We start from the raw sequence: 27,954 nt of genomic DNA on the forward strand, positions 1-27,954 counted from the left end.
GCTTTTCATCGATTGGCATTTGTTTCGAGCTTCTGTCAGATGTTGTATAATCTGTGTACAATATTAATATACACGGATTATACAACATAAGACAGAAGCTCGAAACAAATGACTGTGAATGAAAAGCCCCATATGATAAGGTTACCAACTTAAAATTTAAAGTCCACTTTAACTGATTATGAAACCGCACGTAAGGAGGAAGATCTCTATACCTACTCTATACATTGAATCTCATCAGATATCAAATGCGTTATTAGTTGTATAGAAAGTGTCTAAATAATGTGCTCCTTGTTCAAGAATATCTCTATTTTTGACAATATCGAAAATTAATATACGGAAAATATGTTTATAAATAAAAATAAGTTTAAAATATTGTTTATTTATTAGGTATAATAAAAAGTGTTTTTCAACATTTACTCTGCGATAAAGTTTAAAATTCAAAACCTTCCAATGATTGACAGACGCCTAAAAAGACTTTGGCCAGAAGCAGAAGACCAAGCTGCTAGGTCAATTCCAGAGAGTCGTCAATGGACGACACCTGCCACAAGCCAAGAATTTATAAAATATTCAGTGATGAGCGCGCTAATAACGGGCAAAATAACGTAAAAGAGAGAAAAGATAACACGTTGTGAAATAAAAAGAGATGACACTAGTAGAGATGTAAAATTATCAATAGGAAGCTATACTTAAATTTATATTACATAGTTTCTCACCTTTAGACGTCTGTGACAGGAGAATTTTATAAAATTGTGTAACAGTGGCACTTGTCATACTCCTTTCATACTAAAATTGTCTAAAGATGGTGAAGTATGTAATGTAATGTAAATTTATAGGTTCCTATCGATAGTTTAACACCTCTGCTAGTTTCAACTCTTTTTATTACACAACGTGTTCCCAGATAGCACATGACATCCCGAGGACGTCCGTTTCAGGTCCCAATTAAGTCCGAATGTACGGGGACCTCAATCGGACGTTCCCAGGAATTACAAATTAATACGTCCCCAGGAAGTACGATTACGGACGTCCCCAGGACGTCTGTTTCAGGTCCCGCTAAGTCAGAATGTAATGGGACCTTAATCGGACGTCCACAGGAAGTACGATTACGGACGTCCCTAGGAATTACGAATCCAGACCAGTTCAGGAATGTATCTAATAACCTTCAGTTATTTGGCATTTGCAGTGTTGCCATACTTTAATTGTTTGATTCTTGTATAATTCCAATCAATGGTATAATATACAAGAATAGTAAGATTAATATATAAAGATAGATTTATAATCTAAACAAAATGTATACAGTTTATCTTCATTTATCAGTTGATCTTCCTTTTTATAACAGTGTTGGTTAACTTTGAATATAATCTACTGAATAATTTAAATTTCAATTAATGTCTTAATAGTAATCATTAATAAAAAGAATTTAAATTATCTTTTGATTTAAAAACATTTATACAGTTGATCTTTATTTATCTTTTTTTGTAACAATTTTAATGAACTTTGATTTAAAATGCCTCTTTTGAGTTTTTTCTATCCAGTATTTACACTGATAATGTACTATTTACTTTTTCAAACTTTATTTTTTTGGTGCTTCAAAATTATTGAAGCAGCTATTTTTAAATGTAACTTTATGTGACGTGGTTATGTTTGTGAAAAAATTGAGGATACAGCAACGGTGTCATATTATGTCAAGCTAGAACCCTGCGCCTGGCCAATCATAGGATAGGGATTAGATTAACCGTTATAGAAGGAAATGTTAGGTTCTATGTTCTATTCATTCTACAAAAGATTAACTTTCTAATGCAAACAGAGGAACAATTTGTACAGCTAGATACATTACTTCAGCAAAAACCGGATTTAATCATGGCATAAGTGTTTTTATATAAGGTAGGAACTTAGGTATATTCTTTTATCTACGATTGTAGGTAAAAGAATTATCAAAATTTGGAGGAGAAGGAACATAAAAAGACGTCTTATTGTTTGTTAAAGTTTAATTAAAAATTGTTTGATATATAGGTAATAGGTATGTGTTTTTTCATTTTAAATGCAGATTTCATCTTTAAAAATTATGAGTAAATTTATATAAAATAATTTTAGACTTTTTCAACATAGTTTAATAGTAATTAAACGCCATGTTTAAAATTTCTGAAAACATTTTACATAATGCCCTAAAAAGGTTTGGTCGGAGGTTCCAAGGAGGTTTTGGACGACCGTCCCAAGGAGGTTTTAGTCGGACGTCCCCAGGAGAGTTCGGTCGGACGTCCTGGGCACGGATGATTTTGTAACATCGGACGTTCTCGGTACGTACCGAGGATTTCCCAGGACCTGAAACGTACGTCCTCAGGAGGTACGAATGTCCTAGTGGTACATCCCGGGTACGTCCCAGGGATGTAATTGTGCTGTTTGGGTTATGTTTTCAATCTTTTGCGTTATCATGCGTAAGCAAGGTTTGATAATTGAATTGAGTTGAAGCTAGTTTCTATAATAAGAACATTCTTGCTGAATAGGTATACAGTATGATGAGTGCACTAAGAACAGGCAAAATAACGCAAAAGACGGAAAACATAATACGTTGAGAGGTAAAAAGAGATGAAACTAGTAGAGGTGGGAAATTATCAATAGACATCTATAAATTTACATTATATTCATAGTTTCTCACCTTAAGACGTATCGGATGAGTTTGGCGACGTATAGGAGTCAAACTGTGGCAGGAAAATTTTATAAATTCTGTCATAATTTGACTCCGATACGTAGCCAAACTATCAATATAAGGTAAATTTCTAGGTTTTTATATATAATTTCCCACCTCTACTGGTTTCATATCTATTTATTTCACAACGTAATATGTTTTCCGTTATTTTGCCAGTTATTAATGTACTCTTCACCGTATATTTTTACCACCAAACTCTGAACAATGTTATCTCGTTCAAATATTTTAATCTGTTTGTCCTTTGTCCAGTGTATGTTATTTGTATCGTTAATTTTAAGTAAATGTCTTCATTCTGGGAAGGTATACTTAGATCGAAAGTATGCTTGGGCAAGATAATATTAATAAATAACTATGCTCAATATTTGCATTTTATTTTTAAAAATAAAAAAATATACCTATATATAGGTGCATATTTGCCTTTAATCGGTTTAATAAATACATATATTATATGTTCGATAGTTAATTTGCAAGTAAGGGGCTTATTGTTAAAATGTTAATAAATGGTGAACTTATATCTAATATGGAAAAAACATTAATCGAAGCCATCGAGATAAACTTCTAAATATTTACATTTATATGTAATATTTCAACCAAGTTCGTTGATTTAAATAAATATTGAAACTCAGGCAACACTGCTGATGGTAACAACAATTTGCATTAGAAGTAATTTTTTTCTCTCTCTGTTAATAGTTCTATCCCTTCTACTGGAGTATTATGAATGTACAAGTTGGCTAACTTGATAGACAGCTGATTATACAGTGTTGCCTTGTTGCCTAAGTTTCAGTATATATCGTTAAACCAATTATAATTTACTATTTTATTTGGCTATCAGCCACAATTTAAGTGTGAAATTAAATTTATTTGGCGTTTTATCCTAAGTTGCCATAAGAAAATAGCTTCAGAACAATACAGTATAAAATTGTTTGAAATAAGTTACGTTTTTAAGTAAATATTTATAAATAATATGTAATAATTCATCTCGATGGCTTCCATTAACGTTTTATTCACTTAGTAGGTATAACTTTCAGCATTTATTAACATTGTAATAATAAGCAGCTTACTTTGAAATTAACTATTGAACTTGTTATTTGAAAATTATCAATACAATTCTGATTGAAAACAAACATATTCTGTAACAAGTTGCTTATTTTGGAAGCTAGCTTATTTTCTGGGTTGCAAATTGCAATGCAATTATCAAACCTCGCTACCGTATCAGCGATTTAAAGGACGAATCCTGCTTTGTTTTATTTCTTATATTCAATCTTTTATATTTTGAAACAAGGTGGATAACAGAAAACAAACGTAATTTTTAAAATGTGGTTGCATTAAAAAACAACGTGTACTACTTATATAGGTATTTATGGACAAACTAGGGATTCCAAAAAGGTAATTTGCATGATAATAATGACGATTGGGTACGTAGATCTTATCAAACAAGAAAATACAGAACGATATTAAATATATAGATAGAGTGAGATCGACAGACAGAATAAGTCTTCTTAACAGACCTTAAGGCGGGTTGACACGATCCAAGTTGCATCCAAGTGTACTTGGTCCAAGTCAACTTGGACGCTGCGCGCGCTACTTGGAAGCTACTTTGATCGTGTAAATTACTTGGATGTCAAATAAAATCACAAATAACCATTGCAAAGATGGGGAAAGTGATTATGGAGGGTACTCAAGTGGTTAAGTACTGCTGATAAGTTAATACATAAGCTTCAGATCAAGAAAAAAGAAATTAAAAAGAAAAAAAAGGAAAATTTGGATTCTTAATTGGATACGTGAGGCGTTTGGAGCTTAGTCTAATTTTCTAAGTGAAGTAGTAAAAATGAAGATTAAAATACATTTAAAAACTATTTAAAAATAACTACCGAATAATTTGAACAACTATTGCAAATGATCAATCCAAAAATTTAAAAAGTTGATACAAATATGAGATAAAAAAAATTGTATGAACATGTGCATAAATCATTCAATTATCATGTAGTGTAACTCACGTAATGTAACGTCAAGTAACGGATATTTGTACATACATAACAATACACAAAGTGTAAATAGACCAGGCCATTTAGCACTAAAAACACCCGAATAAATAGATTTTTAAATACAGCACCTAGAGACTTGCAGTTTTTTGCATTATGTTCAGGATCACTTCAGAAAAAATGTCTACTATTCAAAAATGGGTGGAAATGCATAATTGCACTGTAAAGTGCATAAAATGCATCAAAAATTGCATAAATATAAAAATAAAGTCAAAATCAGTACACTAAGGAACACAATTTATTATTTGGGGGATTTTGGGGTCACTGAATACGATTACGCCATCAAAATTGACCACCGGAGTACCTGGTGCCAAGGGTCGCGACAAAGGCACGTCATCGTCTGGAGTTTCGATGGATTTCGGCACTAAATTGACGTAACTGGACTATTCGGGAGGTTTTTGACGTGGTTAAACACGAATATGCGATCAGAACACACATCTGGATCACCTGGTGCTCAAGGGACGTCATCTTCGGGAGTTTCGAAGACTTTCGATATAAAATTGATGCAAGCGGATTACTTACGGATTTTTGAGGTCGCTAAACACGAATATGCCATCAGAATTGTCCTCAGGGTACCTGGTGCCCAGGGTAGCTACAAAGGCACGTCATCATCTGGAGTTTTGATGGATTTCGGCACTAAATTGATGTAACTGGATTACTCGGGGGGTTTTTGAGGTGGTTAAATACGAACATGCCATCAGGACAGACCTTAGGATCACCTGGTGCCCAAGGTCACTGTAAGGGACGTCATCTTCTGGAGGGCTTTCGGTATTAAATTGATACAAACGGATTACTTGGGTTTTTGGGGTCGCTAATCACGAATATGTCATCAGAATTTAATTTCGGAGCACCCGTTGTCCAGGATCGCTACTAAGGCACGTCATCTTCTGGATTTTCGAGGGTTTTCGGCATAAAATGGATGCAAATAGATTAGTCGGGGGTTTTTGAGGTCGCCAAACATAAATATGCCATTAGAACAGACCCACGGAGCACCTGGTGACCATGGCCACTGCAAGGGACGTCATCTTCTAAAGTTTCGAGGGATTTCATCGGCATTAAATTGATGCAAATGGATTACTGGAAGGTTTTTGGAATGGCTGAACGCGAGTACGCCATCGGATCTGACCCACGGAGCACCTGGTGCCTAAGGCAGCTCATCTTCTGGAGTTTCGGAGGGTTTCGGCATTAAATTGATGCAAACGGATTACTCATGGGTTCTTGGGATTGCTGAACACAAGTACGCCATCAGAAGAGACATCGGAGTACCTATAAGCCTAAGGCACGTTATCGTCTGGATTTTCGAGAGTTTTCGATCGAAAACACATTTCGAATACAAATACACCATCAGAACAGACACCAGAGCACCTGGTGGCTAAAGTATATCATCTTATAGAATTTCGATAAATTTCGGTGCTAAATTGATGCAAACAAATTGCTCATAGGTTTTTGGGTTTGCTGAACACGAATATTAAATCAGAACCGACCCCCCGCGTTCCTAGTGGCTAGAGTGGCTGCTATGCACATCATTTTTTAGAATTTTGAGGCATTCCGACACTAAATTGATACACACCGAGTACACCGAAGTTTTTTGAGTTGTTGTTTAAAGAAAACGTTCAAATTGGTAACATTTTTGCTATTTTACTTGGACTGTTTATTAAAATAACTATGTTGTGCTATACATTTTTTTAAATTCTTTATTAATATAAACTCAATTTATATCTGACAGCGTTTATCCTTCATTTATTTCAAAATCGATTTATTATGTTTTATTTTGATAGTGTGATCTTTCGTGGTCACTAGATACTCCAAAGTATTTCATCTAAGTCATATTCGTATTCACTCAGAAAACATAAGAGTATCTGTTTGCATCAATTTAGTACATACTGAAAACTCTAGAAGCTCCAGAAGATGACGTGCCTTAGGCACCAGGTACACCGGTGTATGTTTTGATGGCGTATTCATATTCAGCAACCCCAAAAACGTATGAGTAGTCCATTTGCATCAATGTAGTACCAAAGGCACTCGAAACTCCAGAAGATGACGCCCCTTGTTGTGATCCTTGGCACCAGGGGTCGGTTCTGATAGCATATTCGTCTTTAGAGACCTCAAAAACCTTTCAGTAATTCATTTGTATCAATTAAATGCCGAATACCTTTGAAACTCCAGAAAATGACGTCCCTTGCTATGATATTAGGCACTAGGTGCTCTGAAGGTCGATTCTGATTGAATATTCAGGTTTAGCGACTTCAAACCCCTTGAGTAATCCATTTGCATCAATTGAATGCCGAAGACACTCAAAAATCCAGAATATGACGTGCCTTAGTAGCGATCCTGGGCACCAGGTACCTCGGAACTAAATTCTTATGGCATATTTATGTTTAGCGACCCCAAAAACCCGTAAGCAATCCGTTTGCATCAATTTGTCGAATGCCCTAGAAGCTCCAAAATATGATGTCCCTTGTAGTGACCTTGGGCACCAGGTGATCTGGTGGTCTGTTCTGATGGCATATTCGTGTTTATAGACCTCAAAAACCCTCGAGTAATTCATTTTTACTAATTTAATGCCGAAATTCCTCAAAATTCCAGAATAGGACGTCTCCTGCAGTGACCTTGGGCTCCAGGTGCAGAGGGGGTCGGTTCAGATGACATGTTCGTATTTAGAGACCTCAAAAACTTTCCAGTAATCCATTTGCATCTATTAAATGCTGAAAACTCTCGAAACCCCAGAAGACGACGCGCGACGTGCCTTAGTAGCGACCCTGGGCACCAGGTACTCCGGAGATCAATTCTGATCGCATATTCGTGTCTAGCGACCTCAAAAACCCATGAGTAATCCGTTCACATCAATTTAGTGCCAAAAATCCTAGAAATTTCAGAAGACGACGCCCTTGCAGTGACCTTGGGCACCAGATGATCCATGGGTCGGTTTTGAGGCGTACCCGTGTTCACTGGCCCAAAAAACCCCCGAATAACAAAATTTGGTCCTTAGTATACCATTTTATGCACTTTAAAGTGCAATTATGCATTTCCATCCATTTTTGATTAGTAGACTTTTTTTCTGACGTCACCCTGAACGTAAAGCAAAAAAGTGCAAGTCTCTAGGTGCTATATTTAAAAAGTGATTTATTTTGTGCTAAATGCCCTCGTCTATTATGTATATATCAAATTTATATAAACTTTATTTATATCTGACAATGTATTTAGCGACCCCTAAAACCCGTTAGTAATCCGTTTGCATCGATTTAATGCCGAAAACCATCGAAACTCCAGAAGATGACGTCTCTTGCCGTGACCTTGGGCACCAGGTGATCCGGGGTTCAGTTCTGATGGTGTAATCGTATTCAGTGACCCCAAAAACCCCCAAATAATAAATTTTGTTCCTTAGTATACTGATTTTGACTTTATTTTTACATTTATGCAATTTTGGATGCATTTTATGCACTTTACAGTGCAATTATGCATTTCCATTTATTTTTTAATAGTAGACTTTTTTCCTGACGTCATCCTGAACATAATGCAAAAAACTGCAAGTCTCTAGGTGCTGTATTTAACTATATATATTCTTCTATTTGTACTTATATCCCGTTTTATAGTTTCCGATGACACGCCATTGTAACTATACTTTGATGCTACTTGGAAGAAAGTTGGCCACCGTCCTACTAGACTTTGATGCGACTTGGATAGAACCTGTTGATGGAAATATACTTGACGAGGGTGGTGACACGGTGAAAAGAGCCTTCAAGCGTTGCGCGCGCAGCGTCCAATTAGAGTAGGAGGGTGGACTTGGATGAAGATGAAAAACACTTGGAACGTGTCAACCCCGCTCATACTATCAAAGTAACATCCAAGTATTGCGCGCGCTGCATCCAAGTGGACTTGGACAAAGTACACTTGGATCGTGTCAACCCAGCATTAAGCTGCGACAGAAACATCCTGTTATGGCTGTTACTCATCTCCATAGATTAATAATATAGTATTACCGGACTCATCTCATACTAATGGCACCAGTGGCGCACCCAGGGGGTGGTTTGGGTGTTAAAACCCCTCCCACCGGCCACCAGTACATACAAAGAATAGTAGGAAAATGTAACTTGTCTTTAACAAACATACAAAAAAATTGCTGTGTAATATGTAAAAAAAGTAGAAAGAGGCTTTTCATCGATTGTCATTTGTTTCGAGCTTCTGTCATGTGTCACATAATATTAATATATCTACGTCATACGTCTTTGGTTTGTATCATTGGCAATACCAATAACGTATGACGTAGATATATTAATATTATGTGACACATGACAGAAGCTCGAAACAAATGACTGAATGAAAATCCCCATGAACGATCACATCAATCACTTATTTTGTATTTGCTGTCTTTTTCTATAAATAACAAACTTTTGTTATAGAAAAAGACAGCAAATACAAAATAAGTATTTAAGGTCAAATGTCTTATTCTTTTTTTTTCTCAAAATGTCATTTTATGCGATTTTACATGATTTGGTGTTTATTTAAACAAATTTGCAATTTACATCGTAAAGTATCAATGAAAAAAAATATATTTTAGTAGAAGGGACTCAAAAATATCATTATATGGCATTATAACAAGTTATTTTGATGGAAAATCAGTTTTTGATCAAATTTTATAGTGTATAAAACGTTTAAATATCGTTTTTCTACAACCGTGTTAAAAATGCAATTTTTAGCACTCCATACGATCGTTATGCCACTTTAAGGCACTAGTGCTTTAAAATTTGTATGGCACTGCAGTTCGTATTGACCGTATAGGCAATTTTGATGTAATGTCAAAAAAATATAAAAATGGAATGTCAGTCAAGTTCAAGTAAAAGTTTTTGTGGATATTGCCCTGTAATTACGTTTGTAGAAAAAATATTGTATGATATGCGTGTTAAAAAGTACATTTTTAAGGCACTCATGTGAATTGCAGAACTCGCTTCGCTCATTCTGAAAACTTTCACATGCGTGCCTTAAACGTGTACTTTTAACACTTATATCATAAATAACTATTTTTACATTTTCCTCCATTCCCAAAATACATTATAATCGATTTGGCTGAAAATATGCCCACAGATAGACTTTAAGTGGTTAGAATGATTTGAATTAGAAAAGAAAATAATCGTTTTCGTTTTGATTCAATTCGAGTCTCTTGCCATCCTCTGACACCGTGTTTCGGGGTCTCTACCCCTTATCAAAGAGGCTATGCAAGTAGACTGAACTGAATCAACTCGAAACGAAGAAGAACTGCATATATTAAAATATCTGCAGCAGAGTGTGGTTAGACTATCCTCTAACGGGGAATGACAAAATGAATAAAAATAAATTTCGACCAAGAGTCAGGATTCTGTTAACCGAGATACGATAGTACACTTCGCGTCAAAAAAAACTGGTACAACTCTTATAACCGAAAATCGTGTTTTTCAAGTTGTGTAAGTTGATCTTGTCACAAGTGTCATTCCAATTTCTAGGGCAAAGTTGCCAGTTCAACGAAAATATTATATCAAACTAGGTAAAAACGGGGCTGTGCGACAGACCGCATTTTTTAATACACTAAAAACTAAAACAATTGTAATTTTCCGTCATCTAAATTAAGTATCCATACATTGATTCGGTTTTTATTATAATTTATAAAAATATTTCAATTCAAAAATAATGATAGATAATAAATCTTGGCATGACTTTAAATTATTATGTTTAATGTCAAATCGAGAGGTGTGATTGGTTTCTCGTAAATTGTAGGACAAAACTGCATTAAGTTGTGTAGAATACATAAAACACACTGGAAAAATGAAAAATTTAATTTGAAATTAATACAAAATGAATAACTTTTACAGTGAACAAGTGTGTAATTTAAATATATGTATTACAATTATTCGAAATATACATTTTAAACGTTATTTTTTTGTATTTAGATTTAGTGCAATTGCGTTATCTGTGATGGCAACAACGAAGTGATTCACGAACAATAATTGTCAGTCTGAACACAGGTTTACATTGGGAAAAAAAGTGTACCAGTTTTATATGACGCGAAGTGTACCAAGCGGCGCCGCTAGGAGGAGCATTGAATTACATTACAATACAAACTCAAAATACTCAAAAGTATAATTAGTCCAGTCGGGATAGCATTTGACCTTGCATGCCGAGCTGCTCAAAATTTTATTTTTCTTATCTTTAGGGGGGTCAAAAGTAGTCTAAATTTAAAATCGCGAATGAATTCCTCCGTTACGTTAGCCACCATCTTGATTTTAAAGGAGAACCGTTTTTGTACAATATCTCCGCCATTTTTAACTTTTCCACAAAAATGGTAGAAACTGAAATTGTTAAAAATAAATCGTATTTACAATTATTACAATTTCTTTTTAAAAATTTTTGTCGTGAGGTCGATATTTTCTGAGTTAATTATACTTACAGTAACCGCCTATATTTTTGACCATGATATTGCATGTAACTTTTTTATTATTGTAATATAATTCAAATCCTTCTAACCACTTAAAGTCCTATGTTTTGGCTATCTGTGGGCAAATTTTCAGCCAAATCGATTATGATGTACAGTCGAACCCGCTTATTAGAATACCTCTTAAAGGAATATCCCGGTTTAAGGAATAGAAATTTGAGGTCCCGAAACATTTATAGTAGCAACCAATGATCGGTTATTAGAATATCCCGGTTATAGGAATACTTGTACTTGGCACAAAGGCTATTCCAATAAGCGGGTTTGACTGTATTTTGGAAATGAAGGAAAATGACGGTATTTTCACGTTTTCTACACTATAAAATTTGATCAAAAACCTGTTTTGAATCCAAATAACTTGTTACCTATACCTATAATGCCATATAAATGACATTTTTGAGTCCCTTGTATTAAAATAGTATGTTTTCCATTGATACTTTACGATAGAAAATGCAAATTTGTTTAAATAAATACAAAATCACTATAAAATCGCTTAAAATAACAATTTGAGAAAAGAAGAAGAAGACAATTCGACCTTAAATGTTTTATTTCTACATCTCTCAGATGCTATATATATACAAATTTTCAGACAAATCGGAGATCCAAAAGTTTTTTTGATCCAAAATTGAGGATTTGAAATGGAATCACCCGTAATTATATGGTATAAGTTCTTGGCTTGTGGCAGGTGTCGTCCATTGACGATTGACGACTCTCTGGAATTGACCTAGCAGCTTGGTCTTCTGGCCAGTCTTTTTAGGCTTAGGAGTCTGTCAATCACTGGAGGGTTTTGAATTTTAAACTTTATCGCAGAGTAAATGTTGAAAAATACTTTTTATTGTACCTATTATATTATATAAACAATGAAATATTATTCTGGTCCAGATAATAAAAATATTATTTATAACAATTATTAAAGCTAATTGGCTGTCCCCATAGCCATAATTTCCACAAAAAGAAGAAGAAAAAAAATAAAAAAAGTCCTACGTATTACTACACCCTTCCTCGAGGCACTTACGAAATTTTTTCAAAATTGCAAAATTTTTCATCAAGTTAATTATCGCGAAAAAGGATATAATGTGAGATTCTATCTAACGGTGCGACTACTCGCGGGTTAAGTACAGTAGCCTAGCTATATTTGTCTGTCGTGCGAGTGTGAGCGTATCTACCAAGAGGTGGGTTTAATGGAACGACAGTGACACAGAGGCGGCAGCCATCATATGCTAGAGAGAGAAAGCTAAGCGTCGGTAAAGAGAGATAAATAGACCACCGACCCGAACTTCTCCGCGTTAGGCTATTTTTCGGACCTGGCCTAATCTATTGTGTTATTATATCTATGGTGAGAACACGACTTTTAAAAATATTTCAAAATCAAAATTAGCCAAATCAATCCAGTCTTTCTCATAGTTATAAAATAAAAAAAAAAGTACGAGTCAGAAAACGTTGGTTGTCAAATAAAATTAGAGGATGCCAGAAAAAAATTGAGTGCAGCGACTGTACAGGGCAATTGATTGTATCCCCCGTCGCATGGCGAAGGAAAAAATCACCAGTTTTATATAATAGTATCATTGCTTAAAAAAAGAAATTCCTTTTTAAAAAATGATAGTATAATTATTATAATATAATATAATATAATATAATATAATATAATATAATATAATATAATATAATATAATAGTTATAATAGTATTATTAGGTAGGTATAAAAAACTCTAAGAGAAAAAGTAACTTTTAGACCTGACAACAATGCATATAATAAGACATATGTTTTAAGATGCTCAGTTGCCAATAGTGTGATCTGACTTAGTCTCCTTGGATTATATTAGTCCTAATATCCACAACAAAGAAATATATTACAATTCTTATTATCACGAATAATCTTTACATTCTCTAGATAGCAACAAATTTAACTATAACCGCTTTGTGTGATTATAATGTAAAAATCAATTCTGAGTTTTCTAGGTCAGAACTTATAATTTATTACTTATTCAAAATCGCGCAACACTGTAAGAAAAAGATTCGTTCTAAGAGTAAAAAGCTTGCAAGAATTTTGATGAGATTGAAGAGTGACTGTCCTTGAAAATTTTTCAAATAATTAATACAAAATTATCTGCTAATGACTAAACCCTGGAAATGTGTGTCCTTTCGTGAGCACTTTGTTAACTTTCAGATGGTATAAATATATTTCAGAAATACTAGCCGTAACATAGTAATTTAGCAAAACTCGGGAAGGCACTGATTTCACAGTAGGTTTAAAATTTTTACCGCGCTAAAGAACTGGGCTCCTGTTAGATATAAAATTTTTAATGGACTGCGCGTGCGTGGTAATGTTATTGCAACTTTAATAATTATTTTCAGTGCAAAAAAAGCCTGATCAATGTTCAAAATAGGTGATCATTGCTCAGCGCTTTATTTCCTATCGAATACAGTCATTTGTTTTAAAGATTTCGATCAATGAGGTGCCAACATCTTTTTTTTCGTCCTTGAATTTTCAACCCTTAATAAAAAATAAACTACAGGTGATCAAAATCTGAAACCTAGTGATCATTGCTGTACAAACCGTGAGCAAAAGGATGGTATAATTATTTTTACGAAATTCGATCAATGAGGTGCTAACATCTCATAACCTGTAAAAACGTGATTGCAGTATAGGTTATATGTATAGTTTTGCTCTTGCCAAAGAATACATATCTCTCACAAGAACCGACACGGACGGCGATTCTTTTGTTGTTAGCATGTACTTAATTTTAGTATCGAGTTGGCAAGTGTACACGCGAGTACACTGAAAAAAGTCTCGCACATTTCTGGCGTGTATCAATAAAATTTTAGTTGCACTGAGAGAAAGGTTGCATGCAGGGCCGGCTTTTGTTGACATTCTTAATATGTTGGAATTATTTTTGATTTACAAAAGGTTGCAAATACAACACAAAGTAATGGTGAGAATTATATTGATTAAAACCATGGATAAAATACCTTTTTTATCCTGATTTTAGCATTGAAAGACCAATAATAAAATATATTATAGTGGCGTGACATTCACTAATTATTATTTTTGGCTTATATTGATACAACGATACAAAATATAATTTGTTGTTTTCACCAATTTTGAAAAAGTGTGAAGAAGTTGGTAAAAATTTGAACGACTTGGTGTGACCTAATAGGCGATATGTCCGTCCGACCGCGAATATAACTCCTTCAGTCACTATACCAGGTAGAATGACAAATGAGGTGTCAAATGAACGCTTATAATCATGGATGGTACTCAAGGTGAGACATTTGACCTAGACTGTCTGTCCGTCCGACCGGAAATGTAACTCCTCCGTCACTATACCAGGTAAAATCACAAATGAGGTGTCGAATGAAAGCTCATAATACATGGATGGTATTAAAGGTGGGAAATTTGACCTAGGACTTCCGGTTTTAGAAATGCGACCGGAAGTACTCTTTTAAAGTCACCGCAATAGCACAAGTGATATATTATTCGACGCGCATTCGCAAGACGAGAACAAATATATACTTCTGGTTTCATGACTGTCTGTCCGTCCGACCGCGAATACAACTCCTCAGTTACCAATACAGATAGAATGACAAATGAGGTGTCGAATGAAAGCTTATAACCCATGGATGGTATTAAAGATGAGAAATTTGACATCGGACTTCGGTTTTAGAGTTACAACCGTAGGTACTGCTTTAAAGTCACTCAAAATATGATATGAATGTAAAACAAGATGACAAAATTAGTAAAATCGTAGATCAATCGACGCAAAGTTACACGAAGAGTTCCAATATCGACTTCCAGTTCTACTTTCGATTACTTTGGGTGAAAACGTAGGACCAATTACTTGTTTGTCGAGGTAATTCCTAATTCATTATATTCGTTATTTCGTAAAATAATCGAAAAATAACAGCCGTTGTAACCGTCACGGAATCCAATTCTTTTTGGATGACAAATGTTCGTGATCAACAACAAGAAACTGTATGTTAAAATCGAATGTCAATATTTTCAATTTTTATTGTCTTAGAAACCAGCCAAAACATTCCGTACATTCCAGCCAAAACCAGCCAGTACATTCTTTAAAGTCGAATATCGGGGTAAACAAATAAAAAACCAATAAGTATTGTACTATTTTATTTCTATAAATATAAAGATGTATTACCTGAAAAAATATATATAGTATACAATAAAAGCTAATAAGCAATCGAGAAAAGAGGAAAGGTAATTTTTTTAATTATTAATTAATATACACTCACCGGCAGAGAAAACGGGCACCCCAAAAAATGGGTCATTTTTAATGTCTTGTATTTCCTAAACTTGATGTCCGATTTAAGTAATTTTTTTAATATGTTATAGCCTTATTCTTTATCAATATCGCTGTAATAATATTGTTGCTAGACAGGTACATTGTCATTGTATACAGGGTGTACGAATCAAACTGTGTTTTTTTCTCAAACTTTGGAACACCCTGTGGAATGTTCTAGCCTTTATAAAATACTAAAATTAAAACCCAACTATAGCCACAGATTTTCTTAACATTCTGTTTTTTTATTCATTCGCTTATGTTGGATAATAAAAAAGTTAGGCACTTTAACAACTAGCCCTGTTTTTCGTCAATACAGGGTGTTTTTCAATAAGTACGGCAAACTTTAAGGGGTAATTCTGCATGATAAAATAATGAAAATTTGCTTTATAAACTTATGCCCGCACATACTTCGTTTCTGAGATAGGGGGTGTTGAAATTGTTCTTACAAGCTGACGATTTATTTATTGCTCTAAAACGGTTTGTGATATGCAAATTAAATTTGGTAGATTTTAAGAGCTAGTTATTGCGCATTTTTTGGCAGACAATTGAGAATTTTATATTCACTATTGGCGTGCATACGGGATATATCTAAAATATTTATACCCGTATGCACGCCAATGGTAAATCTAAAATTCTTAATTGTATGCCAAAAAATGCGCAATAACTATCTCTTAAAATCTACCAAATTTCATTTGCATATCACAAACCGTTTTAGAGAAATAAATAAATCGTCAGTTTGTAATAACATTTTCAACACCCCCTATCTCGGAAACGAAACATTTGCGGGCATACGTTTATAAAGCAAACTGTCATTATTTTATCATGCAGAATTACCCCTTAAAGTTTGCCGTACTTATTTAAAAACACCCTGTATTAACGAAAAACAGGGGTAGTTGTTAAAGTGCTTAACTTTTTTATTATCCAACATAAGCGAATGAATAAAAAAACAGAATGTTAAGAAAACCTGAGGCTATAGTTTGGTTATAATTTCAGTATTTTATAAAAGCTAGAACATTCCACAGGGTGTTCCAAAGCTTGAGAAAAAAACACAGTTTGATTCGTACACCCTGTATACAATGACAATGTACCTGTCTAGCAACAATATTATTACAGCGATATTGATAAAGAATAAGCTATAACATATTAAAAAAATTACTTAAATCGGACATCAGGTTTAGGAAATACAAGACATTAAAAATGACCCATTTTTTGGGGTGCCCGTTTTCTCTGCCGGTGAGTGTATAGTGTATATATGGAAACATTTTGATCATTATGGTCAGAAGCTTATATTCCATATGAAAGCAGCCTTTAGCTTTTTTTGTTGGAACGCAAGTATAATCAAGAGAATGTAAACCTATTATGAAGAGTGTATTGTCAATTATCAAGCATTAACTTGAATGTTGAAACAATTTCAAGTGATATTGGATCAAACTTTTTGAATTAGCTAAATTATATAATGTTACTCTTGAAAATCCTGAATTTCAAGTAGTCAGTCATAAATTGTTTTATATATTTGACCTAAGTTATTGTTTTATACAAACTACAGAAACAATTTAATGAAACATAGTTTATTAAATTTAATTTAGGTTTGCTGATAAAAGTACTGTATGGAAGTTTTTGTGAGTATTGGATTCTCAACTTTTTAAACACAGCACGTGGCTTGTGGAATGAACACATATAAAATATGACTTTGTGCTCTTCCTGCAGATGCATTTGGTACAGTAGAGGTCAAAGAAAGGTTAGAGAATTTGTATGATATTTTAGATTCAAATTCTTTGTGAAATCCCAATAAATACAAAATTAATTTTTTATACGATAGTTTATAGTTCATGAAAAAGCTTAAAATAATTAATTCACATAATCAAGATATCTCAAAAAGAATTAAATTGTATAAATATTGGAAAATAACAATTAATAGTTGTAGGCTATATAAGAAAATATATATAGAAAATAAGTCTATACAAAAGATTATGAGCTACAAACTGATACAAAAACAAAATACTAACGCCAAGCCAAGCCAAACAAACAACTGTGGCAACAAACGCCGATCCTGTACAAGACAAATGTCACCAAAATTATTTGCTATTCATACAAATTGAGAAATGGCCGATCTGGCACATGCGCATAAAAATTTAGTTCATAGATAATCCGTTTGTGTCGGTTCTTGGGAGATATGTATTCTTTGCTCTTGCTGAAAATAACGTGCTGTGTGGTAAGTAGGAACATTTATTACACTTGAATATGATTATTCTACAGATTATGTTTGCCTTTATTTATTTTACCTTGATTTATTACGTTTTTTGTTTCGAAAATAAAAAAAAAACGATTTTATGTACCAGTTGGTATGCTGCCCCAAGAGTACGCATTTTAAAGTTCCTAAGAGTACGCAGTGCGTACTCTTGGGAAGGTGTACTATTAAAGGGCGGTTAATTATTACTTACTGTTAAGAAGAAAAATAGTCAAAAGAAATCACTCTGCTACATCAACAGTTATAACAGTTAGGTAGGTATATATATCTTTTTATAGCATTGTTTTTTTTTTTTCAGAAAATGAGTGCTCACACCTACAAGAGAACGTCCCAAAGAAAGCTGATTTTTACCGAGCAACTGATGGAACAAATACAAGCTGATATTGAAAATGGAAAATCGAAAAGGCAAATATCGAGAGAACTGAATATTCCTGAGGCCACTATTCGCAAGCGCTTAAAATGTGGCACGGTACCTACATCTTTAGGTAGATTCAAATGTGCTTTTTCTAATGAAATGGAAATCCAGCTAGCAGATCACCTAAGACAACTTGATGTAAGGTTTTATGGATTAACAAGAAAAGACCTTAAGCAGTTAGCATTTGAATATGCTGTCATGAATGGTATTGAACATCCTTTCAATTCAACTAAGAAAGCTGCAGGTGACAAGTGGGTTAGAAACTTTTGTCTACGGCAGAAATTAACGCTTCGACAACCCGAAAAATGTTCAATAGGGAGGATAATGGGTTTTAATAAACCTCAAATTGATAGATTTTTTGACAACCTTCAATGCTTGTATGAAAAGTTTAAGTTTCCTCCCAACCGCATTTATAACATGGATGAAACTGGGATAAGTACGGTTCCCAATAAACTGCCAAAAGTTATCACAACTAAAGGAAAAAGAAGTGTTGGAAAGGCCGCAAGTGCAGAACGTGGTCAGTTAATCACGGCAGTTTGTTGTTTTAACGCTAGTGGAGAATACCTAGCACCAGCATTAATTTTTCCCAGGAAAAGGATGCGGGAAGATCTTTACAAAGAAGCTCCAAGTGGAACTTTAAAATTAATTTCAGAATCAGGGTTCATAAATGCAGACTTGTTCATTCAGTGGATTCAACATTTTCAACAAGCAGTGAGATCTAATCAAGAAACACCTGTTTTGCTTGTTTTTGATAATCATGTTTCACATCGTACCCTACAAGTCATTAATTTTTGCCGAAAGAACCATATTCATCTTGTGACTATTCCACCCCACACAAGTCAAAAACTTCAACCGCTTGATAAAGGATTTTTTGCGCCTTTTAAGTCGACTTATAGCCAATTTTGTGACAGCTGGCTCCTCAGTCATCCTGGTAAAGTTATTAACCAGACTGACGTAGCTGGTTTGTTTTCAAAAGCTTATTATAAAGTTGCCAACATCGAAAAGGCTGTAAACGCATTTAAATCGACCGGAATTTTTCCGTTCAATCCACAAATATTCTCAGAAGAAGACTTCGCTCCTTCTATGGTAAGTGATAGACCATTTACCCAAAATCAACCTGAACAGGAAATATTGACGGTGGAAGCAGCAGAATCTGCCCCAAACAGAGAAAACGAAAAGGAGGTAGAATCTGTTAACACATGGGAGGAAGCTTGTGGAAGTAAAAAAAAATTCCCTGATGATGCATTAGAAGTGGTAGATTGTGAAATTTCCTTAGATGACAATAATGAACAAGAATCAGTAGATCAGTTAAAATTTGATCTTTTGAACACACCAGTTTTGATCAGTATGGATCAAGTTGAAATAATAGATGTTCCTGATCCAACATTGATAATAATTAATAAAAATGGTTCAGAAGACAATCAAGCTAAACAAGTTCCGGAAATATCAACTAACTCTTTAGTTGATAACGTTGAGCTATCAACTCCCATTCGGTCTCCATCCGAAATTAGGCCACTACCAAAAATGGAATGTTCTGAAGTTCGAAATAGAAGAGCACAAAAATCAGAAATTTTAACAAGTACGCCTTTTAAGGACTCTTTGGAGATGTTAGAGGCAGAAGCTCAAAGAAAAAATTCCAACAAAAAGAAGGCTGTTAAAAGACAAATAGATGGAGACAGAATAGATGGAGACAGAAATGAAGATAAAAATCAGAACACTTTGGTGAAAAGTTTGAAAAAGTTGAAAAGAAAGGTGTTGTCGAAAACAAAATCAGCTAAAATAAATATTGAGGATAATGAAAATAAATCGGAATTGAATCAAATGCCTGAGAAAGACATATTTTGTCCTGCATGTAATAAACAGTTTGTGGAACCACCAGATGAAGACTGGATCCAGTGCTTTCAATGTAAAGTCTGGTGGCATGAAGCCTGCACATATTATTCAGTTGGTCAGTTCTGCTGTGATTTCTGTTATAATTAAAGATTCTTAATTTTATATTTTTAATGTACTTTCATTATTAATAAACTTATATATTGTTAAGATATGTAAAATTTGAATTAATATGGTTTCGATCTTAATATTTTAGAAAAGTTAAAACATATAATAAAAATATACCAAAATTCATTTCGAAGAAATGCAAGTCAATTATCTTTGGATGGCCGTAGGTAAACAAAATTTAAATAGGGATTAAGTATTTTCTTTGTACAGTTAGTATGATAAGAAAGTGGTTATGTGTTTGGACAATGAGACCGGGTTTCCCAAATGGACTTTTGCGGCGAGGGAACAATTGTATTTAGAAATTTAAATGAATGTAATCTTTGTTTAGATATTAAGAAAGGAAAAAAAACCGATTGGCATGTAATTAGTTTTAGGAAATTTCTAATGGTAGGGAAAATTGGTGTTTGTTATCTGAAAGGTAGATGGGGATAAAATTGAGGAACTCGGATTGGTGAAGAAGGAAAAAGGAGGGGCTAGGTATGAAGAATGGGAGTTTAGCGAAATGTTAGAGGGTGGAAGAAGAGTCAGTTGTTAAATGATCGTTAAGTCGACTAGTGGTGATCTCTAAGAGTCTCCTGAAGTAGTAAGGCAGATAAGTGAATAGTTGTGAGTTTGTTGAAATAAGTGTCCTGACGGAAGCTCATCACGTAAAGCATTGTAAGTTATATTGTTCTACTTATATTCCAAGAGTCACCGTTGCATGCCGGAACGAGAAATAGATTCAGTTTATCGAGAGGAGAAAAGGCTAGCATTGTTTTTTGAAAGATACGTGCATCTGTAGGGGGTCATTAATGACAATAGGCTTGCAATAATTTGTTGCGAGATTGCTGACTACATAGGGGGCTGCTGAGAGTAAATTGTTGGCGACCAGAGACAAGAATTTGGACAACTCATCATCCGAGAGACAGTTTTATTTTTTTTGTAGAATTATTCATAACGCAAATTTCAATAAGTACTTTAGATAGTGGTAGGGTTATTTCAATAATCAGAATAGGAGATATTATTTTTAGAGGATATTTTGAGGGTGAATTTATTTCAATAGATGCTTTTGTACCATATATGTGTTTTATTCCGTTAATCTTTGACCTTATTTATCATATGTAAAGCAAAGGAGATATTGAAGCACGAGAATATAAAACCCTGAGATTAGAGCATTAAATAGTGTGATTAAATCATAAGTGCATCATTAAAATTAAATTTAATTAATTAGTTAATTATCTAATCAAGTGCTTTGAGCACACCGATCTTTGAAAATCACATTAATATGTAACAGGTCAGTAATTTTTCGTTTATTTCAATGTTCCTTGCTCTGTTGTACTTTTAAAAGGTATGCGCACTCTTAGGAAACCTACTGCGTACTCTTAAGACGATGCATTCCCAAGAGTACGCATGTGCACTATTTGAGTATTATTGAATTTTTTATGTTTTGTACAACTTTAGAGTCAAAAAGTATTTACATTTTTTTATCTTATATATTACATATTTCAGCCATTCTTGATTTGATAATTAAAACCTAACCATTTATTTTATAATAGAAAAAATATGTTACGTGCGTGCTCTTGGGCCACCCTACCCTATACAATATAACCGAAAACCGGTGTTTTTTCAACAACCGCCATCCACAATATTTTTCTGATTTGATTTAGATAGTACCTAGATATTTTTTCTATTTCTGTTATCCTGATAGGACAGCATTCAAACATAACAGCAACAACTGTAGTTAAATACCAAATATCACACCAATTCCATTCATTGTTTTTACGTTATTTGAGTGATGCACTGAATGTGTAAAGAAAATATACACTTCTGTTTACATGTTATCCTATGAGGATAACAGAAATTCGAAGAAACTGCCAGATTCCCACTCACACTCTGCTTTTCCTGTTAAATTGTTTAGTCTAGTCAGAGTATACTTTGTACCCGCCCACAAAATGGTGGCCCGACAACATGGTAGGTAATAATCATATTTTAAAAAAAATAGAAAAAATGCATTAATAAGTGTTTTACTTATATAAAAAATATTAATATTTTAATAATATCGGTAGACAGTTAATAGTAACGGTAACAGGTAGGTAATAGAAAAGTAGGTTATTCTGGACAATGCGCCACAGCGCCACCTGGCGTCCACCAGGCGTCAAACAACGCCTTAAAAAAAGGTTTCTTCTAATTCTTCAAATATAAAGATTAATTTTGACGGTTTCTCTACAAAAATAAAACTAAGGCTGGTTCTTTTTCTACTTTATTTTTTTTTTTTTATAAACATTGATCACATGTAGGGGAATGGGGGGCATGACGGGGTCGCGAGGGAAGACGGGGTACCGCACACAAACAAGAAACTACACGTTGGTGAATAGCATGCAATAACTCAATAAGAAGAGTTATTCGATTAACGGTCACTGCAAGAGAAACCGTGAATGAGAGTGCACGCGTTTTTTGTTTACAAACGGAAAACTGTTTTAGCGCTCCGTTGATCTAATTTTGTGCAAGGACAACCATCGTTATTTTAAGGTACCTAATTATGATCACCTCATTAATGTCTTTTTTATCGTTGTTTACTAGTATTCTTATTTTAATAATGGCATATTGTTTGTGTGGATACGTTAAACATTTACCGGTAGGTAAACTAGTTACCTACTTTTGTTCAAAGTTACCTTTTGAGGCAAGATGGGGTATTGGGTGCGGAGTATGATGGGACATTGGTGGTAAGTCTGGGTTAATTTAAATTTCTTAATAAATAACATTGGATTATTGTTTTAGATAATACCATGGTACGTACTTACAAGAAAAAACAAAAAGAGGAGAGTGGTCGAGAGATGCTATGAAAACAGCCATAGATAAAGTGATATCGTCAAAACCCTGGGTAGGCTGCCAGATCTGTGGATGTTGAGCTCACAATGCTTGTACTAGGGTGGACAATGAAGATCTGGAGCAAATACACATTTTTGTTTGTTTTGTGAGAATTAATTAGCATCACCATCATGCTCCAATTCCATTACCCCATCATACCCCATAGTATGGGGCAAGATGGTTTTTCATAATGTTCTTATTAATGGCTAATTGTTGAAAAATGTGATAGGTTGATTTTCCAAAGATTGTACCAAATCATAGTTAGATTAATGACGTAACGCGCCATCAATTAGTAATAGTAATAAACGTAGTAATTATGTTGTATTTTTGTTATTTTCCTTAGCTACCCCATCATACCCCCTTCCCCTAGGTATTATCATGTATTTAAATGTAGTTGGTTAAACAAGTGGCTATTCTGTAGTTTTTTTATAAATTATTATAATATATTTTTAATTCATGGTCAAATTTGATTTTTTTATAAAAAATTAAGTAATCGTGTGGGGAAAAAATAAATATGTCAGTTTAATTGCCTAATTGTCTTATTTGTAAAATTAATATTAGAGTTTTCAAAAAGCGTATACAGGGTGAAATTTTTTCTAAGACCCAAACGAACTAATTTTTTAAAGCCGGACCTTATTTTTTTCTAGTTTGAATAAATCAGTTGATTAGGTGGTAATAGTGTAACGATTGACCAAAATAAGAGACACATCGATCTGACCGTTCAAAAATTATGACGAATATAATTTTCTGTCAAAATGCGAAACTCGCCCTGTATATTATTAAACAATGGGAGCAGACACTTTTTAATGGTCATTTGTTATTCCCCATAGCGCCCTCTATACGAGGTAGGAGTATGTACAGTTCCTCATGACTCACCCTGTATTATAATGACTCTTGGAGCTTCTATATGTGTTTGGGCGGAGTTTTTGTTTCTTGGAGCTTGGCAATCTTAAGTGGTGTAATCATTTGATGGTCAATAAATGTTTTCTTTTTAGGATTGGCTGGGAGTACTGTGATGCTTGCACCTGTCAGTAAATGGCTGCCTTACAGCCTTGGTTGATCTATACCTACCTAATCAAGCTCAGTTGCAGTTACTGCGCTGAATAAAAGGTGGACCTTCAATCGATAACGGAGATAATAGCGGTAGGGTTTCATCATCAAATGCAAGTCTAATGTTATGTTGATTAGAAGTGCCCACCTCTTCAGTAGCATTTGGTTTGGGCCTGTCTATCGCAAACGATGGTGCAAAATCAATTTCTTCAAACAAATCGCACTGGAATGGAAAGATCAATGTCTTTCGAAACCTGGCATGCATATTCGGCTGCAACTTAAAAGTTTCTTAAAAAAACTAACATTGATAAAATTTCTTATAACACCCGAACCTTTTTTAAAAACCAACAAAAAATTGTTCAATGGGTAGCCTTCCCCGAGTTCCCCGAGCCTCAATAACTGCGTGGCAACGTATTGGCATACTTTCCACCAACGGCGGATCCAGCAACCTTGCAAGGTGGAGGCAATGAAATAAAAATTTTCTCGTCACTGGCATACGCAGGATTCTCTTTCGGAATGGGCTTTACTTTCTTCTTATTCATGTACCATGTCCTTTCAGAGAGTTGGGGGATTCAGGGGTGGCCAAATTGTGGCTCTTCTATAGCACCACATCTCGAGAGCCTCAATGCGAAAGCGGCTCTTATTCCGGGGGTTTTATTCAATGATCAAATAGATTTAAATAACTCTGCTTTGTTAAATATATTTAACTTAATAATTGGACATACATCCAAAGTTTTTAAATTGATGTAAAGTTACCTGAATAACATTTAATAATAATTTTCTAAAACATAGTAAAACTTGTAATTTGGTAAAGTTTATCAGTAGTACCATAAAAACCAACTATAATTGTTATTTAATCACTATTATATTTATATGGATGAAGACACAATATCGCTCGAAACATATTATATCTCATAAATAAATTGAATAAATTGTGGCAATATAAGTGAAATTAATTTAATTTTATCATTTTATCATTATCTATATATAGTATGGTATAGTTAGACCCAAACCCAGACATCCAAAGTGAAAGTTATCCTCCAACATCAAATTGTTCTATATGGTCCACATAATGTTCAGAAAAAAGTCACACCATTTTGAGCGTCGGGTTTGGGGGGGAGAGGGGGGAGAAATCTGCAAATTCGTAGTTTTTTACGTTTTTCGTCAATATTTCTCAAACTAAGCGGTTTAGCATGAACAACCTTCTACACAAAATTGTTCTACATTAAATTTAAAATAAAAAAGGCCCTATGCATAACCCTTCTAAAATGAACGGTTCGAAAGTTACGGAGGTAGTATATTATAATTGGTCCAAAAAAAGGCCTAACCCAGACATCCAAAGTAAAAGTTTTTCTTCAACGCCAAATTGTTATATATGGTCCACATATTGTTCAGTAAAAATTTACACCATTTTGAGCGTCCGGTTTGGGGGGGAGATGGGAGAGAAGTCGGTAAATTAGTAGTTTTTATAGGTTTTTCGTCAATATTTCTAAAACTATGCGTTAGCGTAAGGAATGTTCTATACAAAAGTATTCTACATAAAATTTAAAACAAAAAAGGTTCTGTACATAATTCTTATAAAATCAACGGTTCCAGAGTTACGGAGGGTGAAAAGTGGAAGTTTTCGATACTTTTTATATTTACCGATTTCTCCCCCCTCTCCCCCCCCCAAACCCGACGCTCAAAATGGTGTGACTTTTTTCTGAACATTATGTGGATCATATAAAACAATTTAATGTTGGAGGATAACTTTCACTTTGGATGTCTGGGTTTTTGGTATAGTTATATTCTAAATATTGCCCAAAAAATATAAAAAGTATCGAAAACCTCGACTTTCACCCTCCGTAACTCTAGAACCGTTGATTTTATAACAACTATGTATCGAACATTTTTTGTTTTAAATTTTATGTGAAATATTTTTGTATATACCGTTGTTTACGCTAAAGCATATTTTTAGAAATATTGACGAAAAACGTAAAAAAACTACTAATTAACCGGTTTCTCTCCCATCTCCCTCCCAAACCGGACGCTCAAAATGGTGTAACTTTTTACTGAACAATATGTGGACCATATAGAACATTTTGGTGTTTTATAAGGAAAACTTTTACTTTGGATGTCTGGGTTAGGCCTTTTTTTGGACCAGTTATACTATACTACCTCCGTAACTTTGGAACCATTCATTTTAGAAAGATTATGCATAGGGCCTTTTTTATTTCAAATTTAATGTAGAACAATTTTGTATAGAAGGTTGTTCATGCTAAACCGCATAGTTTTAGAAATATTGGCGAAAAACTTAAAAAACTATGAATTTACCGATTTCTCCCCCTCTCCCCCCCAAACCCGACGCTCAAAATGGTGTGACTTTTTTCTGGACATTGTGTGGACCATATAGAACAATTTGGTGTTGAAGGATAACTTTCACTTTGGATGTCTGGGTTATGCCATCTTTTGGATCAACTATACTATACTAATAACAAATTCTAGTCTATGACTTTTAGTTTTGGCAAATCTATTAATAATATTTTCTATATTTATTTCTAAATCAAAATGAACATGGAGTAAAGCTAGACCTGACAATCGATCATGACTCATTTTGTTTTTTTTTTTTAAGTTTTAAGGTGTTTTAAAGCAGAAAACGATTTTTCAGGTGCTGTACTAAAAGACAAAGTATACAATATTTTTGTAATAGTATTTTACAAAGTTGAAACACGTCTTCATCGCAAAATTTAAAGCTTTGCATGACTGAATTTTTACTGTTTGCACCTCAGATCTTTAAATAGCCTCAGATTTTTTAGACAAAACTGACTCACTAATTTGCCACAAAGAAGAAAGGCATTTATTAGTTGTTTCATCGTCAGCTTCAAGTATATTTTGTGGTAGTAATAAACTTAAATTAAATACTCATATAGAAGTAAAAACTTCGAGATATATTCTGGTATAAAATCATTTATTTAAAAACTATCTAAAATGTCATGGACTGCAAAACGTTTTCGTTCTAATACAGAACATCTTCAGTGCATCCTGCTGAGTAGTTTGAAACTAGCACACTGTATATAGTGGTAACCCCATCATATATGGTTTACATAATATAATTTACTAAAATTTTATGACTACAAGTCGATGTTAATAGATATAATGGAACACATGCTAAAAGGGTGCCATGCTTCCCTGCTCGACGATGCTAGGTACTTGCCAATTCAATGGGCACAGACCAACTAAAGGTCTTGTGAGTTGGTCTGTGCCCATTGAATTGGCAAGTACTTAGCATCTTCGAGCAGGGAAGCATGGCACCCTTTTAGCATGTGTTCCATTATATCTATTAACATCGACTTGTAGTCATAAAATTTTAGTAAATTATATTATGTAAACCATATATGAAGGTGAAGGGTTACCACTATATACAGTGTGCTAGTTTCAAACTACTCGGCAGGATGCACTGAAGATGTTCTATATTAGAACGAAAACGTTTTGTAATCCATGACATTTTAGATAGTTTTTAAATAAACGATTTTATACCAGAATACATCTCGAAGTTTTTACTTCTGTATGAGTTTTTTAAACTATGATATACAGCCAACTATTGGGATTTTCCCATTGATTTTTTAAATTAAATACGTTTATTCGGTTTATTGTTTCCTTATTGAAACGATATTTTAAATCTACAATTACTTCATCTAATAATGGAATAAACAAGGTCTATCCACATCGAATTCTGTCGACCAACCAATTTTTAAATCCCTTACTTTATTGCAGTCAACAATACAAACCTTTCTAGAAAACAAATTACCAGAACAACAGCAGCGGCAATTACTATTTTTATCTGGTCTCTGACATTGAATTAAATAGATTCAGGGGTGGCCAAATTGTGGCTCGCGAGCCACATGTGGCTCTT

General features: G+C 34.0%; 2 long non-coding RNA genes across 2 annotated transcripts; both read left to right on the forward strand.

The window, feature by feature from the left end:
- The first annotated feature begins 3,190 nt into the window (after positions 1-3,190).
- Positions 3,191-12,116, forward strand: LOC126883328 (uncharacterized). Its single transcript, XR_007697612.1, has 2 exons — positions 3,191-3,715; positions 11,796-12,116. It is a non-coding gene; the product is annotated as an uncharacterized LOC126883328 (long non-coding RNA).
- A 10,410-nt stretch (positions 12,117-22,526) lies between these two features.
- LOC126883327 (uncharacterized) lies at positions 22,527-23,336 on the forward strand. The gene is made up of 2 exons (XR_007697611.1): positions 22,527-22,673; positions 22,923-23,336. It is a non-coding gene; the product is annotated as an uncharacterized LOC126883327 (long non-coding RNA).
- Positions 23,337-27,954: the final 4,618 nt, after the last annotated feature.

This window comes from Diabrotica virgifera, chromosome 4 (assembly GCF_917563875.1).
Source record: "Diabrotica virgifera virgifera chromosome 4, PGI_DIABVI_V3a".
NCBI classification, from domain to species: Eukaryota; Metazoa; Arthropoda; class Insecta; order Coleoptera; family Chrysomelidae; genus Diabrotica; species Diabrotica virgifera.